The following is a 22,904-nucleotide window of genomic DNA, read 5'->3' on the forward strand; positions in this document are numbered from 1 at the left end:
TATGGGCAGTGTGATCTAAAGGGTCACTTCTACTCTGGGCTCTCCTAATCTAGGCACTCTAAGGGGTCAATCCTGATTTTGCCACTCTTAAGGGGTCACTCTTAATATGGGCAATCTAAAGGGTAATTCCTGACCCCCCCCCCCCCCCAAGTTATTTGCTGCTCACTGTTCATCCACTGAATTCTGCTCACTGACCCCCCTCCTCCACTGTATGCATTGCACAGGGGGCACACTGACCACCATTCTGGTGACCACACACACAGTACTGACCTCTTCTATGTATATTCTCTGTTGTATGTTTCACAACAAAGGGGGCCCACTGACTGCTATAATCCTGGAGGCTAATTATTGTACAGTGCTGGGGGTTAACTCTTGCATAGTTCTGGTAGTTAATAATGCACATTCCTGGGGCTTATTACTGTGCTGTGGTTCATTATTGTGCCATGCTGGGATTTAATTGTTCTGCCATGCTACTGGGCTAATTATTGTGCAATGCTGGAGGTTTATTATTGTGCCATGCTTGGCGTTCATGCTAAAGGGTTCATTTGTGTGCCATGCTTATGGTTTAATATTAGGCCATGTTTGTGGTTTCATATTTTGCCATGCTTTGCGGTTCACTATTATGTCATGCTTGTTCTGCACTGGGGGGATTATTTTTGTTCTGAGCCAGGGGGTTAGTTGTTATGCTGTGTTGGGTGTTATAGCTGGCCTTGACATGTACTGGGGATTATCTGGCCTTTATACTTGCTGAGGATCTATTGCTGACCCTGACACTTGCTGGGGATTATTATTGCTAGTCCCATTTAGGCTTGTTTTACTCAAACAATCAATTTGTGTACCCCAAGTCCCTATTTTGTCTATATAAAGGGAAAAGACTGTGAAGAAACACCCACTTTTCAGCCACGCTTACCTTTGATGACTTTTGGCCATGCCACGGGAACGCGGTGCCCTTTTTTGCCCACAGGATTGCGGTGCACTGAGGGCGCCACATGAGCTCCCCCACTTTTTCTCCCAGCACCCACACAGCACCCCCCAAAAAAATTGTCTGGAGCCGCCCCTGGGGAGACCCAAGAGGGTCAAAGAATCTATATCTACACAGATTACAGGTACGCTTTTGGGATAGCTCATGATTTTGGTCCTATCTGGAAAGCAAGAGGGTTTCTGACTAGTTTGGGGAATCCTGTGAAACATGCGCAGTTAATCAACAGGTTATTCGTTGCTTTCAACCTGCCACGTGAGATAGCCATTCTAAAAGTTAAGGCCCACACAACTGATAGGACTTTGGAGGCCGATGGGAATGCCCTGGCAGATAGAGCTGCTAAGGAAGGTGCTCTGAACCCTCCTGGGGAAACCTTTATGCTAGATATCCCCTCTGATGTGTCTCTGGAAGAATTTAGGAGACAGCACTAGAGACAGCACTAGGGGCCACAAGTGGTCCAGATGACATCTGGGGTCTTGGTAATAAATGGTGTCTGCCAAGATTGCTTTTTCCAACCATGGCCCATTCGGCTCATTATCCAGGGCATCAGTCAAAGATGGTTATATGTGCGCAGGTGGATGAGCATCAGATCGCCCCTGGATTTACTACCACAGCTGCTAATTTTGCAGCAGCCTGCCTGGTTTGTGCATTGCACAACCCAGGTAGGATGGTACCAGTACCCAAACGACATTCCCCCCTGTCCAGAATATCAATTTCAGCCCATCCTGATAGACTACATTACATTGCCTAGAAGTGGGCCGTATGAACACATCTTGGTCTGTGAAGATAGGTTTTCAGGTTGGCTGGAGAAAGCCAAGAAGATCCTGCCCAAAGGCCACAGCCAAGAAGTCCAAAACTATCGAGTCAGATCGAGGCTCCAACTTCACTGGTTAGATATTTGCAGAAGTGTGTAAAGCCTTCCAAATCAATCAGGGATTACACACCCCTTATCGTCCCCAAAGTAGAGGTAAGGTTGAAAGGTTAAATGGAATCCTTGAAAAATCTCAAAAATAATAGCTGATACTGGGAAACCTTGGCCCGAACGTCTCCCCATAGCTCTTTACTCCATCAGAAATGCGCCTAAACGACCTCACAGGTTTTCTCCATATGAGGTTTTGTTTGGAAGTCAGACAAAAACAGAGTTGTATTTTCCTCAGAAGCTGTCGTCTTTACATTTTCAGCTGACGGGTATGTGCAGTCACTGCAACATGAGCTCCAAAAAAATCCACAACAGAGTTCACGAGTCTCTTCCAGACCCTGACTCAATTACACTCTATCCAACCAGGTCACTGGGTCGTGGTAAAGAAACACCAGAGGACGGGACTAGAGTCGAGATACCTCGGGCCATTCTAGGTTCAGCTGACCACGCCAACCTCTCTAAAGTTTGATGAATGGGACAACTGGATCCACGCCACTGCAAGAAGCTGCTCAACTACATGAAAGAATGAGGAGTATCTTTTTTATTTATAACTTTAGTTTAGTGTATATTAGCAAGGGTGACAATGAAAAGCATCCCAGCTTGCACCTCCAACTGGCTAAAACGGCAAACAGGACCAGCTGCTGGGTATGCTCTAAGGCCCCATTCACACCTGAGCGTTTTGTAGCTTGAAGCCTGAAGCTACAAAACGCTGAAGGGAAAAAAATCAATTATTCTCTATGGAGATTGTTCACATCTCCACTCCAAAAACGCCTGAAGCCAGAAGCTACAAAACGCCTGAAGCTCAAACAAGTTCTGGAACCTTTTTTTTCCAGGCAGATTTGGGCGTTTTCCTTCTTTTTACATTGGTGACCTTTTGCCCTGCACAAAATTGTGGCAAAACGCTGTAAAAAATGCAGCAAAAATCGCAGTAAAATCACACGCTTTTCTGCCTGAGGCTGGGTTCACACTGCTGCGGGGGGAGATCCGGATGTGATTCGCACCGCAAATCACATCCGATCTCCGTAGCGATGCGAGTTCAGCCATACAGATAGTATGGCTGAATTCGCATCGCTCCCGCAGCAAACTCGCACAGGACCCTTTTTTTGGTCCGCAACAGATTCGGATCGCATGGGTGTTCACACCATGCGATCCGATTCCTGTGCGAGTCGGCAGATCGCACTGCGATATGCGGACGGATCTGGGGGTGTCATTAACATATCATTGACACTCCCAGCCGTCCGCATAGGGCAGTGTGAACTGCCGGCGGGAGTCATGCGATGCGGGAAAACGCCGCGGATTCGCGGCGTTCCCGCATCGCAGCGGTGTGAACCCGGCCTGAAAACGCTATGCTTGGGTGTGAATGGGGCTTAAACCCCCACCGAGCCTTGACGCTTTCCGGCAATGGCAGCAATACATGCTATATACAGTATCTCACAAAAGTGAGTACACCCCTCACATTTTTGTAAATATTTTATTATATCTTTTCATCTGACAACACTGAAGAAATGACACTTTGCTACAGTGCAAAGTAGTGAATGTACATCTTGTTTAAGGGGTGTACTCACTTTTGTTGCCAGCGGTTTAGACATTAATGGCTGTGTGTTGAGTTATTTTGAGGGGACAGCAAATTTACACTGTTAAACAAGCTGTACACTCACTATTTTACATTGCAACAAAGTACCATTTCTTCAGTGTTGTCACATGAAAATAATAAAATATTTACAAAAATGTGAGTGAACTCACTTTTGTGAGATACTGGGGCTGATTTACAAACAGTTTGCGTCATGAGTTGTGATGCACGCCAATGCGCAACGGCCGTTTTCGTATTCACAAAGCATTTGCGCCTGTAACAGCACAATTCCCCATTTACTATTAGCATGCCGGCGCATGGGAGGCGGCGATCTGTGCGCCGCTATAGACATGGCGCACGCATTATTCAACTCAGAATAAAAAGAAGCTGGAAGTGCCAATATTATGGGGGTGATGTGGGTGATGTGAGGAAGTATAGTTATAACTTTCCAAGTAACAAATATGCCCAAAATACAATGGAAAAGTAACTTTCTCTGAGCAAGCCTGCTGCACCTGCAAATACACTTGGAACTGCACGAGGTAAATTTATGCAGTGCGCATGTGCAAGCAGCATTTACGCACGTTCAAGTGCTTTGGTTCACTGCACCGGCAAAATCTTAGTAAATGTCAAGTCACATAGATGCATTTGTATAAGTTGATCAGGCGCACCTCTCCTCACCTCACCTCAACTTGACTTTTTTTTTTGCGCTGGTTCACTTCTATGTGTTTTTTTTAAGGCTATTTGCACACAGGTCATGTTAGCATTAAGAAAAAAAAAATTAAGAAAAAAAAAATTAAGAAAAAAAAAATGCGTGGGGGTCCCCCGAAATTTCATAGCAGGCCCTTCAGGTCTGGTATGGATATTAAGGGGAACCCCTTGCCAAAAAATTAAGAAAAAAAAATGGCGTGGGGGTCCCCCTCAAAATCCATACCAGACCCTTATCCGAGCACGCAACCTGGCAGGCCGCAGGAAAAGAGGGGGGGACGAGAGAGCGCCCCCCCTCCTGAACCATACCAGGCCACATGTCCTCAACATTGGGAGGGTGCTTTGGGGTACCCCCCAAAGCACCTTGTCCCCATCTTAATGAGGACAAGGGCCTCATCCCCACAAACCTGGCCGGTGGTTGTGGGGGTCTGGGGCGGGGGGCTTATCAGAATCTGGAAGCCCCCTTTAACAAGGGGACCATCAGATCTCGGCCTCCCCCCCTGTGTGAAATGGTAAGGGGGTACAAAACTACCCCTACCATTTCACCAAAAAAGTGACAAGAGTGTTAAAAATGACAAGAGACAATTGACAATTTAGTCACCAGGTGGCCCCGCCCTCCGTTATATAAGAACTGTCAGAAGAAGAGAAGCGTCACACAGCAGGAGCCTCCCATTGCGCGGAGCAGCCCGAGAAGGAAGCGAGGAAGAAGAGATGCCATGGAGGAAGATGCCGGACAAGAACACCGGAGCAGGAAGCAGAGGATCGGAGGAAGAAGAAGATGGAAGAAGATACCGAAGGATAAAGGAAAGAAGAAGGAAGAAGACCAGAAGAAAGAAGATAACAGAAGAAGACTTTAATAAAGGAATTGTCAAAAACTGTCTCTTGTCATTTTTAAAACTTTTGTCACTTTTTTAAAATCCCCTTACCATTTCACACAAGGGGGAGGCCGGGATCTTGGGGTCCTCTTGTTAAAGGGGACTTCCAGATTCCAATAAACCCCCCGCCCTCAGAGCCCCACAACCACCAGCCAGGGCTGTGGGGATGAAGCCCTTGTCCTCATCAACATGGGGACAAGGTGCTTTGGGGGGTACCCCAAAGCACCCTCCCAATGTTGAGGGCATGTGGCCTGGTACGGTTCAGGAGGGGGGGCGCTCTCTTGTCTTGTTTGGTCTGTAATATATATATATATATATATATATATATATATATATATATATATATATATATATGAAAAAATATATAAAAAAAAACAAGCAATATTAGAAAGTCCCAAAAAATATATTAATGATCGTAAGTGAGAGATGAAATATTGCAATGATGTGAAGGCTAACCAAGCCACCAACCACCAGTGTTCAAACAGTGATTCCCTCACCAATCTCTCAAAGATCTTGACAGCTGGGACCATGAGCCTTCCAATAGCCTCTGCTATGCTCTGCTGTATTCAGTCTGATGTATATCCCACCATGCAATACAAGAAAAAAATGCTTCCCATAGCATACCGCAATTCAGACAGGCATTCATAAAACAAAATACGAAATCCACTCACATATTCCAGGTGCCAAATACCCTCATCTCAGTCGGTGGTGGTGCTGCAGTTGTATCACACAACACGGGCTCCAACCACTCAAAAATGCGATACCGTCAGTGCCCCTGTCTCACTCTACGTCCGTTTCGTATATTGACGTCTTCATGAAGTGGCTTGTAGGAACTTATGAATGCCTTTCACTCTGAGGACTATACCACTAGTCCAAAAAAACTCGATTTGGGTACAGATGTGCCTCCTGTGCAGTGAAGGTCTGGGTTTGTTGTGGAACATCAAACAAGACACATTCACCTTCCAATTGTCAACTGTGACAAACCCTTCAATAAGAGAGGAGTCCTGTTGGTGGTGAACAGCATCTATGACCCACTAGGTTTCATTGCTCCAGTTACCATTCAAGGTAAGATTCTGCTAAAACAGTTACTACACTACACAGTTACTAGTTCTACTGAGAACATAGACTGGGATACTCTTTGCCTAGTGAGAATCAACACACGGGGGAAAGGTGGAGATATTCTTTGAGGTCACTAGAAAACTTCCAAACTCACGTTGCTATGTTCCAGCTTCCATTTCAACTGCTGACCGGAAAGAGGTTCATATTTTCTCCAATCCATCAATTGAAGCTATTGCTGCAGTAGCCTATTTAAAGATCAATGAAATTAATGGAGAATCACACTGTAGTTTTGTTTTAGGCAAGATAAAACTCACTCCCAAACCTGCACATACCACACCAAGACTTGAACTCTGTGCAGCTGTCCTAGCAGTAGAAATTGCTGAAGTCATACTAAGTGAAATGGACACTTTTATACAGTGTAAGGTAGTACTAGGTTATATACACAACCAAACAAAACTGTTTTATGTGTACATCAATAACAAGGTAGAACGTATTAAGAGATTCTCTCTACCAAGTCAATGGCATCATGTTCTCACTGAACTCAACCCAGCTGACTGTGGGACCAGAACAGTGTCATCGGCAGTCATTCAGGACAGTTTATGTCTGTCACCTCCAATGCTGAATGGGATCCCAGAAGTGCCTCTGACCAGCGTGGGGCGCACACTGAAGGGAAATGACGTCAGTGACAGGTAGAAGTTAACCGGCTGCTATAGGCAATGTGCCCATCAGAGGGCCAAGGGTGTAGCCTGTAGCATCCTGCCAACTTCCTCATGTCATTTCCTTTCAGTATGCACCTCACACTGGTCAGAGGCTCTTCCAGGTTCGCATTCAGCGTCCTTGACTTGGCACTGCACTGCCACCAGCCCTTCCATTACTGCAGGACTATACACAGGGTGAGAAAACGGAGACTCCATTCTGTATATGATGGGCATGTTAATATCTACCATCATAGGTGTGTGCAGGGGGTGAATGGGCACACCCTAGTCACTACACGCAGTTCCGATTTCCCCCTACTGCCTTGGCTTCCCACGTATTCCCTGCCCCGCAGTGCTGCTGGCTTCTTCTCCTCTCTCCCCAGCTGCTGCAGGTGATGTTTCAGGATGGAGGAAGGGGCTAGTAAATATGTAATTTACCAGTGCCTTCCATTTTGAAATGAACACACTCACTGTGTTCATTCATAACTGAAGCATAGTAAACTATGTTTACTATGCCTTAGTTTGTGAATGAAAAGAAAGTCGCTCAGCACAGAACACTTCCCAATCATTCGCTGTCCTGTGCAGCTGAGGTTGCAGAGAAGGGGTTTGAGCTTTCGGGTGCACACCCTAATGCAATCAGCTGCACACACCTACAGTTGTGAATTTATGATTTCTTGGCCATTTTTCAGAGAAATAAATGATGACACAAAAACATTTTTTTTCACTCATGGTTACTGTTTGGCTGAAGCCATTTATTATCAATCAACTGTATTTACTCTTTTTAAATCATAATCACAACAGAAATCCAAATGACCCTGATCAAAAGTTTACATACCCTGGTGATTTTGGCCTGATAATATGCACACAAGTTGACACAAAGGGGTTTGAATGGTTATTAAAGGTAACCATCCTCACCTGTGGTCTGTTTGCTTGTAATTAGTGCGTGTGTGTAGCACCGGCTCCTGAAGAGCACACGCTATGTGTTTTTGAAAATGTAATGTTACCCTTAAACCGCAGTTTGGTTTGGGTTTAATTATTCAAAATTTTGACCTCAGCATCAGTCTGACTGGACTGCAAGGTGTTCGGTCTGACCATAGGGGGCGCTGTCACTTTGGCAGGCATGGAAACACAGTCTGGTTGGGTGCTTTAAGGTTACTTTCTTTCGGAGCCAGCCCAGTGGGAGTGTCACTCTTGCTGTGCTTTCTGGCAGAGGGTACTTAAGATGCGGATGTCACGTGGTTCGGGGTTCTGGTCCAGAAGTATGTTCTCACTGCATGGTCCTGGTCCTCCTGACCAGCCCCCAGGATGCCTATGGCCAGGGGTGCGGATCCACCCGACTTTACGTCTCGGGGCTGGCTAGCCCGAGGCGAGGAAACTAAACTGAGGATTCAGAGGTGGTCCGGTGCCATCTCAAGTTGTGGAGAGGCCCAGCAACTTCGTAGTTATCCAGGGGAGGACTCTTCGGGAGAAGGCCACACAAGGGTTGGCTTCTCAGCAAGAGCCTGGAAAAGCTGAAGGACCTAAGTGAATCCAATCTCGTGCGGTACCGCTGGACCTGCTGCAAGATACTGGTACCACACGAGTGCTCGACAAGTTTTCAAGTTTCCTTGTTCATGTTCTATAACAAGGTCTGTGGCAGAGACTTGTTCCTGACTCAAGCACCCTGTTGGCTGCTAGGCCTTGTGAGAGAAGGACTGTCCAACTAGAGTGAAAATCCAGCTGTGAATAGCTATTCTCTGGATTTATTCAAAGTAAGAGAGTTCTTTTATACTGACTTTGACACTAAGAGTACCTGGACTTTCCACATAAACCCTCTGATCCTATATTGAGAGACTGTTGTTAACTACGTTTTTGCAAATAAAAATCCCTTTAAGTGGATCTGTGGTCAGTCTCTATAGTTTCTGGGCCATCTACCACGGGAAACCCTTAGACGCAAATCGAAGTGAAGAAGGTAACGGTAAGCCCATTAAATTCAGCCGCTCCTTCAGGGGTCAGGGCTACATGTGTATAAAAGGTCAGTGAGTTTCTGGAATCCTCACAGACTCTTGCATTGCCAATCAGCAGTGTTCAAAGTCTAATCAAGAAGTGGAAAATGAGGGGTTCTGTTGAAACCAAATCACGGTCAGGTAGACCAACTAAAATTTCAGCCACAACTGCCAGGAAAATTGTTCGGGATGCAAAGAAAAACCCACAAATAACTTCGGGTGAAATACAGGACTCTCTGAAAACATGTGGTGTGGCTGTTTCAAGATGCACAATAAGGAGGCACTTGAAGAAATATGGGCTGCATGGTCGAGTCACCAGAAGAAAGCCATTACTATGCAAGTGCCACAATGTATCCTGCTTACAATACGCCAAACAGCACATAGACAAGCCTCAAACCTTCTGGCACAAAGTCGTTTGGAGTGATGAGACTAACATTTTGCTTTTTGGCCACAAACATAAACGCTACATTTGGAGTGGAGTCAACAAGGCTTATGATGAAAGGTACACCATTCCTATTGTGAAACACCGAGGTGGATCGCTGATGTTTTGGGGATGTGAGAGCTACAAAGGCACAGGAAATTTTGGTCAAAATTGATGGCAGGATGAATGCAGTATGTTTTTAAAAAATACTGGAGGAACATTTGCATTCATCAGCCTGGAAGCTGCGCATGGGACGTACTTGGATATTCCAACATGACAATGATCCACAACAACACAAGGCCAAGTCGACCTGTCATTGGCTACAGCAGAATAAAGTGAAGGTTCTGGAGTGGCCATCTCAGTCTCCTGACCTCAATATCATTGAGCCACTCTGGGGAGATCTCAAACGTGCAGCTCATACAAGACAGCCCAAGAATTTACAGGAACTGGATTTTTTGCCAAGAGGAATGGGCAGCTTTATCTGAGGAGATAAAGAGCCTCATCCACAAATACCACAAAAGACTTCAAGCTGTCATTGATGTTAAAGGTGGCAATACACATTATTAGAACTGGGGTATGTAAACTGATCAAACTTTGATAAAGGATCATTTGGGTAGTTTCTGTTGTGAATATGATTTAAAAAGAGTAAACACAGTTGATTGATAATAAATGACTTCAGCCAAACACTAACCATGAGTGAAAGAAAAGTTTTTTTGTGTTATCATTTATATTCTCTTAAAAATGGCCAAGAAATCATAGATTCTGCCAGGGTGTGTAAACCTATGAGCACAACTGTATGTCTACCATCTTGTAAGTTTTTTTATCACAAATGCTTTAATGAATGTTTTTACCAACTGCACTTAGATGGCGCTTCCCTCTTCTCTGTGTGGTTCATATGCCATGCATACAAGCATATTATGGCAAAAAAGCTTCTTGGGGCCTTTTCATCTTTCAACTTTTTTCATCTGATCTTGTGGTTTAGTTTCACTTTAAATCTTTTGGCTTTTATTTTTAAGAGCTGTCTTTAAAAAAAACTGTGGAAAATTATGTCTTTGAATTCATGATGCAAATGGTAACTGAAACATTAGATGTGTTGATCTTTATACAAATAAAGAAGATGCGAGAAAACCTGACACTTGTAAATCACTGCTGGATGTTGTTTTAGGAAAGCAGAACACCAGGCATGAAAATGTTCTTTATTTATTGCAAGCACCATGCATGGGGGGCTATAATATATTCTGAAGGGTGTACATTTATAGATGTTTTCTGTATACTGTACATGAGCTTGCATGTCTATATAAATATTTATCTTTGGGCAATAAGTTCTCATGTTGTTGTTCCTGCAATATTAAACCTGCAATGTACTTTATGCCTGTTTAGTATTATAGTGTTGGCATAGGTGTGTGCAGCCTACAACTGTGTCTGTGTGTGTATTCAGTATATATATATATATATATATATATATATATATCAGTGGCGGCTGGTGAAGTTTTAAGATGGGGGGAGGCGCCAGAACCCACCCTTCCCGGTTGACCCATCCCACTTCTCATAAGCCCCACCCCTTATAGAATCCACCCACTCCGGCCCCTGTATTCCACTTGCTTCCACTCATAGGGGCTGATTTACAAAGCATTTGCGCCATGAGTAGCGGCGCACACCGACGCGCAATGGCCGTTTTTGCATTCACAAAGCATTTGCATTTGCATTTGTAACACAGTGCAATTCCCCATTTACTATCATGTTGCTGGCGCATGGGCGGCCGCGTTCTGTGCGCCGCTATAGATCTGGTTCACGCCATCTTCAACTCAGAATTAAAAGAAGCTAGAAGTGCGAATATTATGGGGGTGATGTGGGGTGATGTGAGGAAGTATAGATATGACTGTCCAAGTAACAAATATGGCCAAATTAGGATGGAATATTAACTTTCTCTGAGCAAACTTGCTGCGCCTGCAAATACACTCGGAACTGCGTGAAATCATTTTATACACTGCGCATGCGCAAACGGCATTTGCTCCCGTTCAAGTGCTCTGGTTCACTGCGCCTGCAAAATCTTAGTAAATGTCAAGTCACATAGGTTCATTTGCATGACCCCCACGCCATTTTTTTTTTGGCGCAGGGTTCCCCTTAAAATCCATGCCAGACCTGAAGGGTCTGGTATGGATTTTCAGGGGGAGCAACTCACCATTTACTTTTTTTTTTTTGGCGCAGGGTTCCCCTAAAATCCGTGCCAGACCTAACGGGTCTGGTATGGATTTTGAGGGGACCCCCACGCCATTTTTTTGGGGCGTGGGGTTCCCCTTAATATACATGCCAGACCTGAAGGGCCTGGTATGGATTTTGAGGGGGACCCCGACACCATTTTATTTTTTATTGGCGCGCGGTTCCCCTTAATATCCATACCAGACCTGAAGGGCCTGGTATGCTCTTGGAGTGGAACCCATGCTGTTTTTTTTTTTTTTTATTAAAGTTGCCTGGGGCGACTTAAAGTCATGTTGTAAGTCGCCGCAAGTCGCGCTGTGATTCACACTCAAGTGGTGTCCAAGTTGTCTCCCAAAGTCACGCTGGAAGTCGTGTTGCCCCTGTGTGAATGCACTGTTAATGATACGGTGCCCGCTACTATGAATTGCGCCGGCATATTATGTGTTGCGCTTATGCGTGCGCTGGTTCATACGCTCACTTTAAAATGTACCTGGCGCACAAATGGAGTTATGAACCGGCGCAGCTCATTCATCTTAGTAAATCAGCCCCGTAGTGTCAGGAGTATACAGCTCAGCATCACAGGACAGAGTATATAGCCCCAGCATCACAGGACAGAGTATATAGCTCAGCCTCGCACATCATATTATATAGAATGTGTCACAAAGCCTAGCATATAGCATATCTCACAAAGCCTGGCATATAGCATTTCTCACAAGCCTGGCATATAACATTTCTCACAAAGCCTGGCATATAACATTTCTCACAAAGCCTGGCATATAGCATTTTTCACAAGACTGGCATATAACATTTCTCACAAAGCCTGGCATATAACATTCCTCAAAAAGCCTGGCATATAGAATTTCTCACAATCCTGGCATATAACATTTCTCACAAAGCCTGGCATATAGCATTTCTCACAAGCCTGGCATATAACATTTCTCACAAAACCTGGCATATAGCATTTCTCACAATCCTGATATATAATGTTTCTCACAAAGCCTGGCATATTGCATTTTTCACAAACCTGGCATATAACATTTCTCACAAAACCTGGCATATAGCATTTCGCACAATCCTGATATATAACGTTTCTCACAAAGCCTGGCATATAGCATTTCTCACAAAGCCTGGCATATAGCATTTCTCAAAAAGCCTGGCATATAGCATTTCTCAAAAAGCCTGGCATACTGTATAGCATTTCTCACAAAGCCTGGTATATAGCATTTCGTACAAAGTCTGGAATATAGCATTTGTCACAAATCCTGCACAATTCCCCCCCCCCCCCCACCATTTGCACAATTGTCACCCCACCCCCCCCCCCCCCCCCCGTCTGCACAATTACCACCCACCCAGTCTGCACAATTACCACCCCCATCTGCACAATTACCCCGTCTGCACAATTATGCCCCCATCTGCACAATTACCACCCCGCCTGCGAATCCACTGCTGGTTCCTGCATCGCACCCTACTTGCACGGCAGTTCACACTGCCCACCCACTGACCTACCTGTCCAGTATACTGACCTATAGTGATGGCCGAACGGTTCGCCCAGCGGTCGTTTCGCGGCGAATTTCGGCCGTTCGCGGTCCGCTCGTTCGCTTGACTATTGGCGTCGTTCGCCCCGGCGGACTTACGTGTTTAATGTGTAAAAGAACTTTGACCTATGATGACACATCCATCATGGGGTACAGGACAGCCAATTGAGACATGACAGCACATGGACACTTGGACATTCCCCCTAACTTATAAATACACCCGATCCGGCGGCCATTTTACATTCTTTCTTCTGTCACTATAGGGAAAGGTTGCTGTGTGGAGTAGGGAGAGATAAATCGCTAGCTATTTGGTACACAAAAGTTCTTTTCAGGACTGGTATAGGTGTTAGGTGTATATAGGTTTGCTGTGCTACTGATTGTTGCAGCAGCCTGAGTGTCTTTTGTCAGTTTAGAGAAAGGGACAGGACGGTGTGTGCTGCAGGGAGAGTCAGTTTAGTCATCATCATCATCATCATCATCATCATCATCATCATTAGCTGTTACTATCAGGTCCACAAAAGAGCTATTCCAGTAACCACTAATTGTTCCAGTCTCCTCTTTTTTGCCACTTTGTATAGGGACAGGAAGGAAGCAGTGTGTCAGGCAGTGAGGGTCAGTTTAAAGAGTTGCTGTTACTATTAGTTCCACAAAGGTTCTTTTCAGGACTGGTATCAGTGGTATGGTAATAGGCTTGTACACGTTGTAATGTTGGGGTGATTAAGCACAATTGGTAGATGCACGTTTTAGTCTACATCAGGCAGGCGTTTTATGGTTAAGGGCCTGGTAGCCCACGTTTATTATAAGAAAACAAAAATATTTAGTTCATCCAGTAATCCCACGCAGGGGTTTAAATTCATTCAGCACACAAATGAACATACCAAGCCACCTGGCTCTCAATTGTCAACAGTTCCTCTGCTTGCTCCCAACAGATTTGTCAACTCTTTCCAGCCCCCTGGACTCACCAACTTCCTTAGTCTTCCTGACTCTCAAGGTTGTCAGCCTTTCCCAGTCCCTTACACGGACTACAGTCTCCCACAGGGCAAACCACTCTTCAACCAGCAGCAAGCTGCTCACACTCCTCCACCTTCCACACCAACAGCCCTTCATTTATATGGCTTATATGCAGCTGGGCACACACCCTGCTCGTTAACATCAAGACCCAGACACAGGGCTGGAGATATGCAAACTCTGTGTCTGCGTCTCGTTTTCCTCCAATTTCATAGGGACAGAGCCTCGCTCTGTCACATATCCCCCCCCTTTGTTTCGATCCGGAGGGAGGAACACCAGCACCCATCACGATGGTTGGGACACCTCTGTGCTGGCTGTCAGCCACGTAGGCCCAACCTTTTTTCCGGGTGCGCTTCCAGGAACATTCCCCCCTGGATCTTAACAGGTTCCTATATTTTCCTATACTCAGCCTTCCTCTTCTTTTGGGGTCCCTGGGCTTATTCACTTTTCTTGGGGGAACTCTGCCTTCCTTGAGCCCTCCTTTCAACTTACAAATACCCATTTTACCCTTCACCATCTGTATTTCTGGTTCAAAACAGTTTCTCTTGGTACCCACTGCAACCAAATCATTGTTTACAGAACAAACTCTTAACAGATCACAGCTTTCCAATTCAGTGTTTGTTAGAAGAAGACCTGAGGAGGGACTACATCCGACGGGACCATAGCACAGCTCCATCTCACCCGTTGTACAACACTCCATGGGTACCTGTTCTAACAAACTACCCTGACCCAAGCATAAACCATTTTTTCCATGTGAACACATTACATTGTTATGGCAACCAACATTAACACTTTCTCCCATAGTATCTCCGGGCACCTTAACTTGTACCCCTGGGCCAGTGACAGAAAGCATCTCTGCTACTGCTGAGTCCATTCTGGGCCCTTCCTTCTCATGAGGCCTAGCGGGTAAGGCAGTATCTGCGCCCTCTACTGACCACTGCTCCGCCGCACCTCGGACCACACCAGCAGAGATGTTTCTAGTCATCACATCAGACGGAGAGACCTCTGATATCTCAAGCAGTTCTCTCGCGTGCCTTCCATACCAATCAATAACTAGAAGTACGCTCACAGAGAATCTGGAGATCCTGTGCCAAATGGGTAACCATTGGTCCCACCAATTCCACTGTTGGTCAAGGTTTCCCAGCACTGCCTGTACCACTTGGCTCCACCCATTGGTGCTACGCAGCACCACCTGGTCCAACTGCGGTGGAGATACCCAAGTATACAGTAAGTTCATTTTTACCAACTCTAGCATTTCCAGTAAGGTTTCTGTCATCTCTAAACATCCCATGTCTAAACACCAGAACTTTCTAGGGTTTTCTACCCTGTCCAAGACATGGAGGGGCTCAGCGACTGCAGGTTGAGAGGGTGAGACATTTGAAGAGACCTCATCCTCCTTGGAGGTACTCATCATCACAGCTTGTTTCTCCCCTGGAGAGCTGTCAGACACATGTCTCACACTTATCCCTTCTGCACCAGTGTTGGTGAGCCTCTGCAGGTCATTACAAGTCACACTATCACTTTGATACTCAATATCATTTAGCTGTGGAGCTGTGGACAACACATCTGCGATGCCAGTGCCCTGAACTGTTTCTTCAGAGGGGAGGGCAGCAAAATTTGCAGGGACCAGGACGCCCTCAACCACCAGCGGCTCTGTGATCCCCCTGTCTGGCATAGCAGTTGTGTCCACACCCTTGTTACTTAAGCTAGCCCTATCCAGCATGGCTAGCAATTGTTTGGCCCAGCTGTCCCAGTCCATTGTGGTTCCACCATGGGCGTTCCACAGTGTTGCATCACCTGCTGTAGAAAGCCGCACAGAAACCTGGGATTCATTAGCTTTAACTGTACATTCGTCATTTCTATATACATCATTTTGTAACACCATACTTTTATCAACGTTGCATTGGGGTGATGCTTCATCACCTAAAGCTTGGTGCAGCACACCATTTTGAACACCTTTTTCTGGTGGCATTACAGACACATTCAGCTTTGTACCCTCAACTTTTGCAGGCTGAATTAACCCCTTGCCCACTGGGCTACACGTAGGGTTGTGGGGCTGCGCCCACACGCTCTCACTGTGTGAATTAGTCCCCCCTTGTTCCACCAGCATAGCACCAGAGCCATCCTGGACAGCCTCTGACTCCAACACATGGAGACCCCATGAGACTTCCATGGACAATCCTGTGCCTCTGCCTGTCATGGGAGATCTCCTACTCTCATCACTGGTAGTGAACACATTACCAACCTCACTCTCAGATATGACATTACAAGAAATACATGTTTCAATGTCATTACACTCATCACGTTTAGCAATAGTATCACTTTTGTTAGTACGATCATTAGCATTCTCATTACATGTAGACACAACTGCTGTTTTTGTGGTTTGTTTATGAGCCACCATAACCTCTGAGCGACTCTTCACAGCACCTGCTCTCTGTAAAGGGGCACTTTTGCCTATTTGGGCAGCTCCATAGCTGACCTGGGAAACTCTCTGCTCTAACACTGCAAGCTCCTTGGAAGTTTCCCTGGGCAACCCTGCAGCAGCTGTCACTAGGGAACATGGTACCAGCACTGTTTTGGTCACCCCTAGCTCAATTTTCCCAGCCATCTGCTGGATCATAGCAGGCATATGCAGAGTCCCCATGTCCTTTTCAGTCTTTAGCCCTGCCTCTAGTTGGGCTTTACGCTGCGCCTCCCCACTGCTCTGGGTAGCACAATGCAGAAAGTCTATGTCCATTTGTACTGCGGATCTCCCCACTGGACATACTCCCACTTCACTGGATTCAGCATCATAAACTGAAACAGTCTTACCAGTTCCTGCAGCTGATGTCATAGCCTTCACTTGAGTGCGTTGTCTCACTGGTGTGGTGTCTCCATAGGCTGACTCCCCCATGTGGCCATGGAGCAAAACTGCAGCCTTTCTGGACCCACTGACGCCCCCTGTAGGTAACACAAGATCCTTGTTGCTAGGGGTAACTGCAGACTTGCGCTCCAAAGCTGGTTGGCTATACCTCATGCAGGATTCAGGCTGATATACTCTCCTTTCTGGACTGACCCCTTTTCCTAAGCGGCCATGACAGAAAACCTTACGTTTCTCCGGATTTCCAATTCCTAGGACTTCCGGCGACACTTCTCCCATCCTGGAGCATTGCTAGCGGCCCATGATACGATGGAACTCTCCTCTAAGAAGGATTTCCTCTTTAAACTTGCGATAGTCATCCTGGCCCCCATCCATCAAATGGTAAACCGACCGGAACTCTATCCGCAATAAGGTTTGCAGCAGTTTTGGCCACCGGTCCCTAGGCCATTTTCTCTTTACAGCAACTTTTTCAAATCTTACAAGGAAGTCTCCCACCTCCTCTGTAGGCAGCATGGGTTGCATATAGTCAGAGGCCAAGATTTCAGCTCCTTGCACTGCGCCCCACTCTTTGTGATTCCGCTTGAACCATGCATTCACTGTCTCACAAATCACTGGCCCCTTTTGACTGGCCCTACAAGGTGGAGACATCTTCCCAGGCCATGCTGAGCTCACATCCTCTTTAACTTGATTAAACATGAACTTGCTTTTTGACTGCCTCATCCTTGCAATCACATGCACACAGCAGCTTGTAAAAGTTCTCAGCAAAGGACAAAAAAAAAAAAAAAAAAAAATCTGATGTTTGATTCTTCCTTCACAGGTACACAACCTGCATGCAACACAGTCCATCAAATAAACGTATACACAATGCTGTTCGCCTGGCTGCCACACACAGCTAGCAGTAGTTCCTGATGCGACTCACCATGGAGCAAGGACCCGGATTCCACCGTCTACATGCCCGCATTCGAACACCACTTGTAATGTTGGGGTGATTAAGCACAATTGGTAGATGCACGTTTTAGTCTACATCAGGCAGGCGTTTTATGGTTAAGGGCCTGGTAGCCCACGTTTATTATAAGAAAACAAAAATATTTAGTTCATCCAGTAATCCCACGCAGGGGTTTAAATTCATTCAGCACACAAATGAACATACCAAGCCACCTGGCTCTCAATTGTCAACAGTTCCTCTGCTTGCTCCCAACAGATTTGTCAACTCTTTCCAGCCCCCTGGACTCACCAACTTCCTTAGTCTTCCTGACTCTCAAGGTTGTCAGCCTTTCCCAGTCCCTTACACGGACTACAGTCTCCCACAGGGCAAACCACTCTTCAACCAGCAGCAAGCTGCTCACACTCCTCCACCTTCCACACCAACAGCCCTTCATTTATATGGCTTATATGCAGCTGGGCACACACCCTGCTCGTTAACATCAAGACCCAGACACAGGGCTGGAGATATGCAAACTCTGTGTCTGCGTCTCGTTTTCCTCCAATTTCATAGGGACAGAGCCTCGCTCTGTCACAACGTATAATATTCTTTCTTCCAAATATAGAAAGAATATTATACTTGACTGCTGCCCTTCTGCTGCAGTCTGCTAATCATTCACAACTCACTTGTTCCACAAAGCTCTTTATCAGGACTGGTAACTTGGTCTGTGTAGGGTGCTACAGTACATAGGGTTGAGTGAGGTACAGTCTGCTGTTCTGTAAGGACCGCTATCGGTCCACAATAGATAGGGTTGAGGTGCACCACTGCTGACCGCTGCCCTATACTGCAGCAGTCCTTCATTGGTATAGGGACTGAAGTACAGTCTGCTAATCACTAACACACAACCTGCTTGGTCCACAAAAGTTCTTATAAGGACTGGTAACTTGGTCTAGGGTGCTACAGTACATAGGGTTGAGTGCGGTACAGTCTGCTGTTCTGTAAGGACCACTATCGGTCCACAATAGATAGGGTTGAGGTGCACCACTGCTGACCGCTGCCCTATACTGCAGCAGTCCTTCATTGGTATAGGGACTGACGTACAGTCTGCTAATCACTAACACACAACCTGCTTGGTCCACAAAAGTTCTTATAAGGACTGGTAACTTGGTCTAGGGTGCTACAGTACATAGGGTTGAGTGAGGTACAGTCTGCTATTCTATAAGGACTGTTATCGGTCCACAATACATAGGGTTGAAGTGCACTACTGCTGACTGCTGCCCTATACTGCAGCAGTCCTTCATTGGTATAGGGACTGACGTACAGTCTGCTAATCACTAACACACAACCTGCTTGGTCCACAAAAGTTCTTATAAGGACTGGTAACTTGGTCTAGGGTGCTACAGTACATAGGGTTAAGTGCGGTACAGTCTGCTGTTCTGTAAGGACCGCTATCGGTCCACAATAGATGGGGTTGAGGTGCACCACTGCTGACCGCTGCCCTATACTGCAGCAGTCCTTCATTGGTATAGGGACTGAAGTACAGTCTGCTAATCACTAACACACAACCTGCTTGGTCCACAAAAGTTCTTATAAGGGCTGGTAACTTGGTCTAGGGTGCTACAGTACATAGGGTTGAGTGAGAAACAGTCTGCTATTCTATAAGGACTGTTATCGGTCCACAATACATAGGGTTGAGGTGCACTACTGCTGACTGCTGCCCTATACTGCAGCAGTCCTTCATTGGTATAGGGACTGACGTACAGTCTGCTAATCACTAACACACAACCTGCTTGGTCCACAAAAGTTCTTATAAGGACTGGTAACTTGGTCTAGGGTGCTACAGTACATAGGGTTGAGTGCGGTACAGTCTGCTGTTCTGTAAGGACCGCTATCGGTCCACAATAGATAGGGTTGAGGTGCACCACTGCTGACCGCTGCCCTATACTGCAGCAGTCCTTCATTGGTATAGGGACTGAAGTACAGTCTGCTAATCACTAACACACAACCTGCTTGGTCCACAAAAGTTCTTATAAGGACTGGTAACTTGGTCTAGGGTGCTACAGTACATAGGGTTGAGTGCGGTACAGTCTGCTGTTCTGTAAGGACCACTATCGGTCCACAATAGATAGGGTTGAGGTGCACCACTGCTGACCGCTGCCCTATACTGCAGCAGTCCTTCATTGGTATAGGGACTGACGTACAGTCTGCTAATCACTAACACACAACCTGCTTGGTCCACAAAAGTTCTTATAAGGACTGGTAACTTGGTCTAGGGTGCTACAGTACATAGGGTTGAGTGAGGTACAGTCTGCTATTCTATAAGGACTGTTATCGGTCCACAATACATAGGGTTGAAGTGCACTACTGCTGACTGCTGCCCTATACTGCAGCAGTCCTTCATTGGTATAGGGACTGACGTACAGTCTGCTAATCACTAACACACAACCTGCTTGGTCCACAAAAGTTCTTATAAGGACTGGTAACTTGGTCTAGGGTGCTACAGTACATAGGGTTGAGTGCGGTACAGTCTGCTGTTCTGTAAGGACCGCTATCGGTCCACAATAGATGGGGTTGAGGTGCACCACTGCTGACCGCTGCCCTATACTGCAGCAGTCCTTCATTGGTATAGGGACTGAAGTACAGTCTGCTAATCACTAACACACAACCTGCTTGGTCCACAAAAGTTCTTATAAGGGCTGGTAACTTGGTCTAGGGTGCTACAGTACATAGGGTTGAGTGAGAAACAGTCTGCTATTCTATAAGGACTGTTATCGGTCCACAATACATAGGGTTGAGGTGCACTACTGCTGACTGCTGCCCTATACTGCAGCAGTCCTTCATTGGTATAGGGAATGACGTACAGTCTGCTAATCACTAACACACAACTTGCTTGGTCCACAAAAGTTCTTATAAGGACTGGTAACTTGGTCTAGGGTGCTACAGTACATAGGGTTGAGTGAGGTACAGTCTGCTATTCTATAAGGACTGTTATCAGTCCACAATACATAGGGTTGAGGTGCACTACTGCTGACCGCTGCCCTATACTGCAGCAGTCCTTCATTGGTATAGGGACTGACGTACAGTCTGCTAATCACTTACACACAACCTGCTTGGTCCACAAAAGTTCTTATAAGGACTGGTAACTTGGTCTAGGGTGCTACAGTACATAGGGTTGAGTGCGGTACAGTCTGCTGTTCTGTAAGGACCGTTATCGGTCCACAATAGATAGGGTTGAGGTGCACCACTGCTGACCGCTGCCCTATACTGCAGCAGTCCTTCAGCGGTATAGGGACTAAGAGTTTGGTCACAGGGTGATTTAAAAAATGACAGGCAGAGGAAGAGGCAGGCCCTTCCGCAGGGGTGGTAGGGGTAGGGCAGGAGCAACAGCCTTGAGCCAAAGTGGGAAGTTGCAGAAGGTGCGTTCAATTACTTTAAAGGACGCACCAGACTTGGTTGAGAGGCTCACTCAGCCTTACTCTTCTGCACCCTCCTCATCCTCTCGATCTGCACCCTCTTCTTCACTCTCTGCTATGTGCACCCCCAAAGACACTACCACCAACAACACCACCACCACCACCACCACCACATACCTTCCGCTTGAGTCACAGGAATTATTTTCCGATCCATATCAAGAGGACATTTCTGATGCGCAGCCACTCTTGGTATTGGATCAGGAAGAGGAGGTAGCAACAACCGCTACTCAGCAGTCTGACGACAGTACCCAGATCAGCCCAAGGAGGAGGTTGGTCCCGGTGTTGCTGCCTACTCCGAGATCTCTACTTATAGCGGTGGGGAAGGTGACGTTGATGATGACGTGTCTAGTGATGTCACGTGGGTGCCCACAAGAGAGGAAGAGGAGGGGAGTTCAGAGGGAGATATGGACCAGCAGATAGGGAGGAGAAGCAGGAATAACTTACATTGCACAGGAGGGACAAAGCAGACTGCAAATGTATTAGGAGCGAGTCATCGACCATGTACGGTCACATCTGGCGCTCCCAGGACACCGGCACATGGCTCCGCAGTGTGGGCTTTTTTTAACGTGTCCGCTGCTGACAATAGCGTTGCCATCTGCAATCTTTGCAGTCAACGCATTAGTCGCGGTAAGCCCAACACTCACCTAGGGACGACCGCCTTAAGAAGGCACATGAGCAGCCATCACCGAGCCGAGTGGGAGCAACGGAACACACAAAGCCACACTGCAGGCTCTCACCGTCCAGCCTCGTCTTCTACTTCTCCTTCTCCTCTCTCCTCACAATTGTCCTCCACTCCACCTTCCATCACGCCAAGCTCACGTTTTTCTGCAAAAAGGCAGGCTTCCGTGGGCCTAATGTTCGAGCGTAAAAAAATGATGACGCCGGATAACCCTCTTGCCCAACGGTTGATGGCTGGCTTGTCAGAACTGATAGCCCGCCAACTACTGCCATATAAACTGGTGGACTCGGAGGCCTTTCGCAAATTTGTGGCCATTGGAACACCACAATGGAAGGTCCCAGGAAGTAAGTATTTCTCGGAGAAGGGCATCCCAGAGCTATATGGCCATGTTCAGCGGCAAGTGAATGTATCTCTGGCACACAGTGTCGGTGCCAAGATACATCTGACCACAGACACGTGGTCTAGCAAACACGGGCAGGGAAGGTATATCACTTTTACTGCCCACTGGGTGAACCTTCTGACGGCCGTCAAGCATGTAACCCGTGGCACCCGTGTAGATTTGGTTTTACCGCCACGGATTGCATGCAGGCCTGACTCTTCTTCTCCTCCTCCTCCTACTCCATCCTCCTCCCTCTCCTCCTCAGCTGCCTCCTCCTTTTCTGCTGCTAGCGTCTCTTCCGCTGCACCGCCCAAGCTCCCCAGAACCTATTCCACATGCCAGGTGAGACGTTGCCATGCCGTGCTGCGTCTGTTGTGCCTGGAAGCCAAGAGCCACACTGGCCCGGCACTCCTTTCAGCTTTGCGTTCACAGGCAGATCAGTGGCTAACACCGCTAAATTTGACAGTTGGTAAAGTGGTGTGTGACAACGGTGCCAATCTGCTTAGCGCATTGAAACAGGGCAAAATCACGCATGTGCAATGCATGGCACACGTCTTAAACTTGGTCGTGCAGCGATTCCTTGTCAAATACCCTGGGGTCCAGGACATCTTGCGGCAGGCAAGGAAAATCTCGGCCCATTT

This window comes from Lithobates pipiens, unplaced genomic scaffold (assembly GCF_037356315.1).
Source record: "Lithobates pipiens isolate NorthernLeopardFrog02 unplaced genomic scaffold, aLitPip1_a1.2 Scaffold_18, whole genome shotgun sequence".
Lineage (NCBI taxonomy): Eukaryota > Metazoa > Chordata > Amphibia > Anura > Ranidae > Lithobates > Lithobates pipiens.